This window comes from Alligator mississippiensis, chromosome 3 (assembly GCF_030867095.1).
Source record: "Alligator mississippiensis isolate rAllMis1 chromosome 3, rAllMis1, whole genome shotgun sequence".
Lineage (NCBI taxonomy): Eukaryota > Metazoa > Chordata > Crocodylia > Alligatoridae > Alligator > Alligator mississippiensis.
The window spans coordinates 87,751,442-87,760,953 of NC_081826.1; positions in this window are offsets into that span (position 1 = coordinate 87,751,442).

The following is a 9,512-nucleotide window of genomic DNA, read 5'->3' on the forward strand; positions in this document are numbered from 1 at the left end:
TGCACAGGCCTTTCCAAAGTCTGCCCAGTCTCCAAGGTTTTCTTCTGGCTCTCCACCTGGCTTGTGTCAGTAGGTTAATCCTATCACACAAAGCAGGCAGGTTCCACAAGAACTGTTCTGGCACCTTTTTGAAATCCCAGCCTTCTCCTCCCCAATCTTTTTTTTTTTCAGCACTAGACTTACATAGTGCTACAGCAAATTAAAGAACCACTTAGGAGAGATCTGGTTTCCTTAATGTCTCCCTGACCTTCCTCCAGGAGGCACCCACTACAGAACCCCCTTCTCACAAGATTCCTGATGATCCTTGTTCCTGTTCCCAGTGAGGCTATCATGCGTCTCACCTCCTCCATCTTCTATGTGAAAATGAAAACCATACTCATTGCAATTTCAATCCCCTGCACTCTAGGTGCTGAGGGAACAATGTGAGTGAGAGGAGGCTTTGTGCTTTAGGTGCTAGGACATCAGCTTGTAATTCCAGAGGCTTGGAGACTATTGTTTCTAGCTATGCTGTTACCTTATCTTGGGCTCCCATTTCCCCACCCCTAAAAGAGAGATGATGATTTTAGCCATCTGGAGCATGGTAAGTGCAACTGCACTCTTTACAATTACTCTAATTGCCCTGGGATAAAGGAGGGGAAGATGTAAGGATTTAAGGATATTCTCCTGTTAGAAACAGAAATGTGCCTAGAAATCATAGCGTGCTAGTAATTAGGGGTGGAAAGTAGCTATTAAATCACCCTGTCCCCTGCAGAATCCTTACACCCAATTATAGTTAAAGAAAATAAGGGAGGAGGAATTATTAATTTATTGCAGAATGCACTTGACCTGTTTTGTAAGGTTCATAATGACCTTACTGTGCATCTTTTATAACACTCTGTGGCTGTTCCACAGCTCAGCCCTGGATGAGCCAAACACTATGTTCAGTGAGCTGTGAGCTAAAGAGTTTCACATGGATGAGCGGAAGGGGGGTCTTCCCTGGTGGGTAGGAAGAGTCATCTCACATAACCTCAGAGTTGTAATAAACTCTACAACAACTACATCTCCCAAACCACTGGGGAAAAGCCAACAAGCTAGGTAATCAGCAATAATTCTTAGCGTGCATATTCCTGTTAGGAGTTTACATACTAACTAATATATTTTAGATTATATCATCAGCTCTACAGCTGGAACAGACCACATGGCCTAACTTTCTAGCTGTTACGTGGTTATGTGATGAGGGGGTGATGAGGAGTGGGTAAAGCTGGATAGGGAACCAGGATGAGGAGAACTGAGAAAAGCTGCAATGGAGAAAGACAGCAAGGAGACTGAGGAGTGTGACTGAAACACTGTTTACCAGAACAGGGTTGGAATGGGGGCAGAGTCCAAACATAGATATCTGGGGTGAAACAAGAAGGCTTAAGATCTAAAAGCTGCTCCTGCTGATGAGAGAAACAGGATCTACCACTTTTGTCAAAGTTGCTCCATTTGTTCCAGCTCATGGGGTTGGGATTTGGGTTTGCATATCAGCTGGAACAATAGTGTTGTCTCCAGCAACAGAGAGATAAGGCTTGTGGGCTGGTAGACTGGACACTTGAGTATTGTTTCTAACTCTGCCTCTAACCTGTTATGTTGACTATGGGCGAGTTACCTTTACAGTGGGCACATCTGCACATTCATTAATGCACAGTAGTTACTGCGCATTTAGCTTAGTACTTGCACAGTACAGTAGCACTGGCACACAGTTTTTTTGTGATGCTTACTGAGCAGTAGCTTAATAACACTGCACAATAGCATATTAGCAGTTTTTAACCAGCATCCTACTGCGCAGTGTTATTATGCGACTGCATAGTAAGTGTCTTGTGTAGATGCACCAAGTGTCTATTTAAATAGCAAGTACGGCTGTGTGAAACCTGTGCGGGCCGGGCCCCGATCCCGCCCTCGTCGCCATGCACGGCGGTGATTCCGATCCCATTCTGGCCGCCATGGGCAAGCCGGGAGCGAACCAGGGTCGTACGGGACCCGTCTTCAGCGCACACAGGCTGTGGCCGGAAGCCCGGGCACGTGGGGTGGTTTAGCGCACGCGAGTTAGAATTAGTTATGGAGGCATAATGGTTGATTGAAAAGATTATTTACTTACACCCAAAGATGGTATTGGTGTAGGCTGGACAGGTTTCCAGGCACAGCTCCCGCTTGAACCCTCGTTGGAGGACTCTGACAAATTGATTGCTCCCACGGAGTTTGCTAGGCTCCGCGGGTCCGGCTAAGTTGGGTTCGAAAAGTTTCCCCGGAGTTATTTAGGCTCCGCGGGTCCGATAAGTTTTCCCCGGAGTTTGCTAGGCTCCGTGGGTCCGGTTACAGGAAAGGGATACATCTAGGATTGCGCTCAGTGACGGGGAGAGGCGAGAAGCAAAAGCTCCGTAGGCTCGGTTCTATTGCCTCTATTGCCTGCTTAGGGGAGGCGTGTCGGGTCCGCAAGGGTCCACAGCGCTTGGAGATCTTCACACAGAATCTCTCTCGTCCTCCCTCCTCCGGCTTGGGCGGAAACTACCCAAGCCTTTTGTACGGCTAGCAAGCCAATCACTAGCCACCACGTGTGCCTAAATTAGGAATCAGCCAATAACATGGCACGGATCCTAATACAAATCGCGGGAACTTCTTTACAACGTGTATCACTACGGTGCAAGAAAAAGATGCACACTGCAAAGAAGCTGCAATCCGGCGGGAAATCCCCCGCTGCACCAGAGTTCTCTCTAGCAGCAGAGAACTCTACCGTGCAAAGAAAGTGACAAATTGGCGGGAAATAATTTAGCGGTGCCAAAGCGCACACACAAACAAAAAATCACAACTTTGGGTTGTGACAAAACCCAATTCGGTGGCCGAATCTCCAAATCCAAATCGAATCAGAGGATCCTTTAATCTCTCCGAATCGAATTGATACCCTCCGAATCAATTCGGAGAGATTCAGAAAGATTTGGAGATTCAGACATAGACACAGTTTTAAATGTTTTTTTCTACATACCTCTAGGTAGCAGGCAGCTCATAAATGCTGCAATGGTGGGGTGGATGGAGCATCCCACAGAAGGGCAGGGGGCCCCCCAGGGCACTCGGCAGCAGACCCGGAAGTGGAACAGAAGCACTTCTGGTCCTCTTCTGGGTCCGCTGGGGCATGCGCAGGGGGCCCCCCCACACCTCCCCCAGCTTGGTGACTGGTGCTTCCAGGGTCTGGGGGGGAACCTGGGGCCCCCCTGCAGCCGATTGCCAACCCGGGAAGGAGTGGAGGGGGGCCCACCAGCATGCTCCCTGGCAGACCCAGAAGTAGACCATTGAGTATGTCGAGGCCCTCCCTACCTCACACTCCTGTTGGGACGCTCCATCCGCCCCAGCATTGCAGCATTCACGAGCTGCGCCTGCTGCCTCAAGGTATGTAAAAAAACCATTTAAAGCTGTGTTTATGTCTGAATCGCTGATTCTCTGAATCAGCATCAAATCTTCAGATTCGGATTTGGCCAAATCGAATCAGGGACAGTGATCCGAATCAACGAATCGAATCACTGTCCCTGATTTGGGCTGAATCCGAATCTGAATCGACAGTACAAGAGTGATGGAAGCTGCTAAGTCTTGCTTCTCTGGCTGCTGGGATAGCTGTAATCCATTTCAGGTGACATTGTAATAAATGCTGATAATTCTTTGTTACTGGGAGAAAGGTAGGGGGAGGGCAAGACACTCAGGCTGGCAACATTTACTGAAACGCTGTGGGAAAGGGCTGAGGTGCTGGCAAGCCCCAGTGCTGCTATAAATGTCTGAGCAAAGGAAAACTATTTAAACTGCCATCAGGGCCCTACCTTTACTCAACTCCCTCCTCCCCCCCAAAACCCTCCTGTCCAAGTTAAGAGTACTTCACAGACAGCAGTTAAGATACTTCCCTCATATCTCTACATGCCCAGACCCACTCTTCTAGTTTTCCTGTTGCTGTTATAAGACAGCCAAGAAACATCTGTCCTCATCTGTGCATGGACCTCTTGCAAAAGAACTCCCAATTGGGCTATTTATATGAATAAGGACTGCATAATCCGGTTATAGGGTTATTAGCAGGAACTCTATGCAGAGAGGTCCTGTGGGACTAAGCTCTTCATTTGTATAAAGCAAATAAATCTAAGAGCATTTGCCACACACATTCATCACTCAGCTCAGAACTTCCCATACAGGTGTTTGCCATCTTCATGTAATAATTCTGAAAAATGATAAATTACTATTGTGTATAAAAGGAGCAGATCAGAACATGGAATTTACATTTTGCAGGAAATAGTCATTTTAAAAATGTATTTTCATTCTGACATGGAACTTTTTTGTAAACGGAAATTCCAAAATATTTTCTTTGTATAATGGTAAAATGTTTCATTTCAATAATGTCCAAACATAATGCTAAAATTAATAGCTTAATAATTTGAAGGTAAGCAAGATAAGTTAAAGATAGCTGAAACTAAACATTTAGACATTATTAAAATGAAATTGGAATGTCCCAATGATTTGTTTTAACATTTCTCCAATACATAGCTCATAAAATTGACATATTCCCTGACACGTTTAATTTTGAACAAAACTTATTTTCTACTAGAAAACCATTGCATCAAAAAATAGTTTGACCAGTTGTATTCATAATGGTAACAATGTCATTATTACATTTTGCTTGTTTGTCTATTTTATAATTAGCCTTACTCTTTTCTTCCCTTTACAGGTAAAAGTTAGGCCACAGATACAGTTGATTATAAGACGTATTGGAAGGGATCACTTCAAAGATTCAGAGAGGTGATTAGCTGTGTTAGTCTTAAGTCAGGCAGAAAGTAGGGCAGGGTGGCACCTTACTGATTCAGTGAGGCGTGAGCTTTCGTAAATCATAACCCACTTTGTCAGATTCTAACTGATGTAGTAGGTTGTTGCCTAGGAAAGCTCACAGACAATGTCATAAGGGCCCATGTTAGGAAAAATGAAACTAAAAACTGTATTATCAAGTCTTGAGATTCCAGATTCCCACCCAGATCACCCATAATTCTCATCATTTTTTACCATTTTTGTGAAGGGTTTTGTTCACATTCATGGTTAGGGAGCTGTCATTCCTCATTTGAATACCTATATTGGTATATTATCAAGAGTGTTTACTATTTGCAGACACAAATAGTCAGCCATGTTAGTATGAAGTCAGGCAGAGAGCTGGGTAAATTTGCACCTTATAGACTAACTAAATTATGGGTGTATAGTATAAGCTTTCTTCCTGCAGTCCCTTCACAGCATCTGATGAAGTGAGCCCACTGCTTATGAAAGCTTATGCTTTACATCTCTGATTTAGCTAGTCTATAAGGTGTAAATCTACCCTGCCTATTTCATTCTCCCCTTAAAATCAAGATATAAAAACTAGCACTATGTGATTTAGTGCCAACACACCACAAACTGTTTATGATGAACATTTCAGAAGTGAACAATATGCTTTGAACTACTTATCACAAATAAAGACGAGCATTTCCAAACAACACAGATGCAAATCTGAACTGGTTTACAAATGAAGAGAGTTACCAAATGATTTTATCTCCTTTCCAGTGACTGATACGATCAGCTTTTGTCAGTTCATTATTCATAAATTCAGGACCATCAGGGCTATAGCAACACTCCAGCTCTTCCTAAATTCCAGTATTCCACCTCTAGCAGCAACTAGTGTCTGGTGTTTAAATGAAAAGTTTAAACATAAAGCCATAAAACACCTAAATAATTGTGCAGTCCTGTATACAGGTTGCACATTTACTTACCCATCACCTTTCGGCTACAGGTGGATTGTGTAGTTACATAATAGGGAATTAGGAAAGTAAGAGTGGGGGGGGTGAATTTTTCTCTGTAGATGGCATCAGTGATATCTTCACTGAAGTACTAGGTCCAATTCTGGCATCTGCATTTTCAAAAGGAAGTTAAATAATCAGAGGCAGTGCAGAAAAGAAGTGCAATTTTTTTTCCCAAGGACTAGAGAAAATTCCTTATACAGTTATCTTATCATAAAGAAGTACTTTCAAGAGGCAAAGATACCAGGTAGTAAAGGGTTCTTTTAAGTTAGTGGAGAAAAGCATGACAAGAAGCAAGGGCTAGAAGTTGTATCCAGAAGAATTAGGAATTACAACTCAAATCAGAAGGCAGGCATACATTTTTAACTGTGAAGATGATTAGCTACTGGAACAAACCACCAGAAGCAGTGGTAAACTCTCCATCTCTTGATATCTTCAGATCAAGAATGAATGATGTTCTGGAAGATATGGCTTTGCTCAAACATAAGTTATTGGGTTAAAAACAGGAGGAACAGGGTAAAATTGCATGGCTTATGTTAAACAAGAGGTCAGAATAGATGATTTCATAGTCCCTTCTGACCTTTTTATCTATGGGTAATACTGGTAATCAAAGGAGACCTATTTTTCATAGAGCCCACATTGACTAACTGATGTCAGCCATTGTCTGTCAGAGCAGTGGCACTCAACCTTTTTGGCCCACAGATGAGTGGTGCGGGGCCAATTTATGAGCTGCATTAGGCTCTGCAGCCCCGTGCTGCTTTTGCCCCGACCTTTCATACCAGGATCAGGCTCTGCGACCCCATGCTACCTCCACCCAGCCCCACGCCCTAGGATTGGGCTCTGTGGCCCTGTGCCGCCACCACCACATGGCACTATGTGCTGGGATTAGGCTCTGAAGCCCTGTGCCATCTTGTGCTGAACCACACACTGGGATAAGGCCCCACATGCCCAATCTAGTGCATAGGGCCATGACCTGCATGGTGGATTACCTGGCACTACGATTGAGCACAGGCCAGGAATTGAGCACCACTGTGTTAGACCGTTTTTCCTCTTCCACCTCAACTTGTGAAATCATTAATACTATTTGTAGAATTTCCTCAGCTTCTAAAATTAAGGATCTTTATTTTTTAATGCAAACATTTTCATGTAAATTGTCACAGCACAGTCCATTGCCATATACTTTTTATGGTACCAGCTTGCATAGATCATCCCATTTCTACATGTAAAGAAACAGTCACCAAGCAGGTTGAAATTTACAAGTACTAGATATAGTTCCCATATCCAAAATTACACTATGACATTAACAAATATTTTCATGACAAACCTGGTGATAACCACAGGCATATTGGATTTATGAAGAGTATCAGCTGTTTGGGATGTTCTGAGGATGACATATGAGTTGGCATATTCAAAGATATGTGCAGTGGCCAAAATGGGAATGTGATCATTCACATGTCAGGAGCTGAAGAGCCAGTAAAGTGACTAGATTTCATAGACATTAGGGATGGAAGGGACCTCGGAAGATCATCGAGTCCAGCTCCCTGCCCCAGGGGCAGGAAGTCAGCAGGGGTCATAGGATTCCAGCAAGATAAATATCCAGATTTCTCTTGAAGGAGTTCAAGTAGGTGCTTGAACCACCTCTGGTGGTAGGCTATTCCAGACCCTGGGGGCTCAGACAGTAAAGAAGTTCTTTCTTATGTCCAGCCTGAAACGGTCTTGGAGGAGTTTATGACCGTTTGACCTTGTCATCCCTTGGGGCGCTCTGGTGAACAAACGTTCCTCCAGATCCTGGTGAACACCCCTTATAAACTTATAGGCAGCCATCAGACCACCCCTGAGCCTGCACTTTTCCAAGCTGAATAGTCCCATAGCTCTCAGCCTCTCATCATAAGGCCTATTTTCCTGACCTCTGATCAGGAGCGTCTCTTCTCTGAACTCTCTCAAGCTTCTCCACATCCTTTTTGAATTGCAGTGCCCAAAACTGGACACAGTACTCCAGCTGTGGCCTCAACAAGGCCGAGTACAACAGGAGAATGACATCCTGGGATTTGCTTGAGAAGCATCTATGGATGCAAGCCAGCATTTTTCTCACTTTACTAGCAGCAGCATCATATTGAAGGCTCATGTTCATCTTGTGGTCAATCATGACCCCCAAGTCCTTTTTGTCCATAGTGCTAGTCAGCGTAGCACTGCTGAGCCTATAAACATGCTGCGGGTTTTTCTTCCCAAGGTGGAGAACCTTGCATTTTTCAGTGTTAAACACCATCAGGTGTCTGCCCATTTCCTGAGCCTGTCAAGGTCGGCCTGGATCACCCTCCTGTCCTCAGACGTGGATGCTTTACCCCAAAGTTTGGTGTCATCAGCAAACTTGGCCAGTCCACTTCTGACTCCAATGTCCACATCATTAATGAAGACGTTAAATACTATGGGTCCAAGGACAGAGCCTTGAGGGACCCCACTGGTCACAGTGCACCACAACGATTGATGTGAGATGCAAAACCATAAGGTTTGAACACAGTCTTGAGCTGGAATTCTATTTGGCAAACTTGTGATATACACTATATACGAAACTGTCAAGTTGGGGAAGTTTTTAACTTCCCCACTCTCTGTTTTTTTTAATTGTACCTTTATCCACTACCAGTATTTCCAACTCCAACTTCCATCCTCAAACCTAGTTTTTTGTTTCTGACCTATCTCCATTAATAACAGAGTAAACCTTAAATGCAGCCTATGTTAATAGACATGTTAGAAACATGTATTATAAAATACCTAATAATATTGTTATTGTCTTGAAACTAGGAATCTATAGACACAAATGGAATTGTATCACCATCCCAGCACAGCAACTTTCAGCGTGCACTGACAGAACTAGGCTACCTGTCCTATTTACACACAGCAGCACATTTCTTCTCCCTTCCATTCAGTCCAGTTAAAGAATATCGGGCCTATCAAGACGACCTATATTATGACTAAGGCAGAAGGCCACATATTTAGTCAGTCTGTATCATTTGCAATGATTCAACTGTTTTAATGAATAGAAAGACCTTGCGGCCTGTGATGTTACAGATAAGAAAGTGTGGAAAGCAGCAGATGTGTGACCTTGCCTCTCTCATTACTGCTTTTTTATTTGTTGAGTACATTATGGTTCTTCAAAGTTTTCATACCAGAAAAGGGCAAAGGGGAAAGAGATGTGATTATTAGCATAATTTAAAAAATTAATCTGTGGTGCAATCTAGTGTTTGTTGATCCCATCTACTGAAGTTAATAAAAAGATATAGTTTGGTCAAAATTTTAAGTTTCATCCAATGGGAAACAGCAATGTTTAAATATTAAGACCTTTCATCCTAATTTGACATGAAAATAAATATTCAAAGTTTTTGTGGATCAGAAAAGTCCAGAAAACTTTCCATTCATAAATACTGAATCAGTTAAAAGAACATTTAGACAACCCTAGATTGAACTATTTGGCTTTTATTTGCTTTGCTATTAATCTGTGACATTAAGCTGGACTGCTGCAGGGCCTCCTGGGAGCTGGACACCCAGACAGTAGATCTATAAAAGGACTAAGGCACCTAAGCCCAGTAATTAGATCCTCAATACTTTGCTCCACTACCACCAAATCCTTGAGATGTCTGGTCTGTAGACACCTAAAGTTTTCCTCAGCAAAGCTCCCTAGGTATCTAAAGATCTGTTTCTGGGCATACCCCA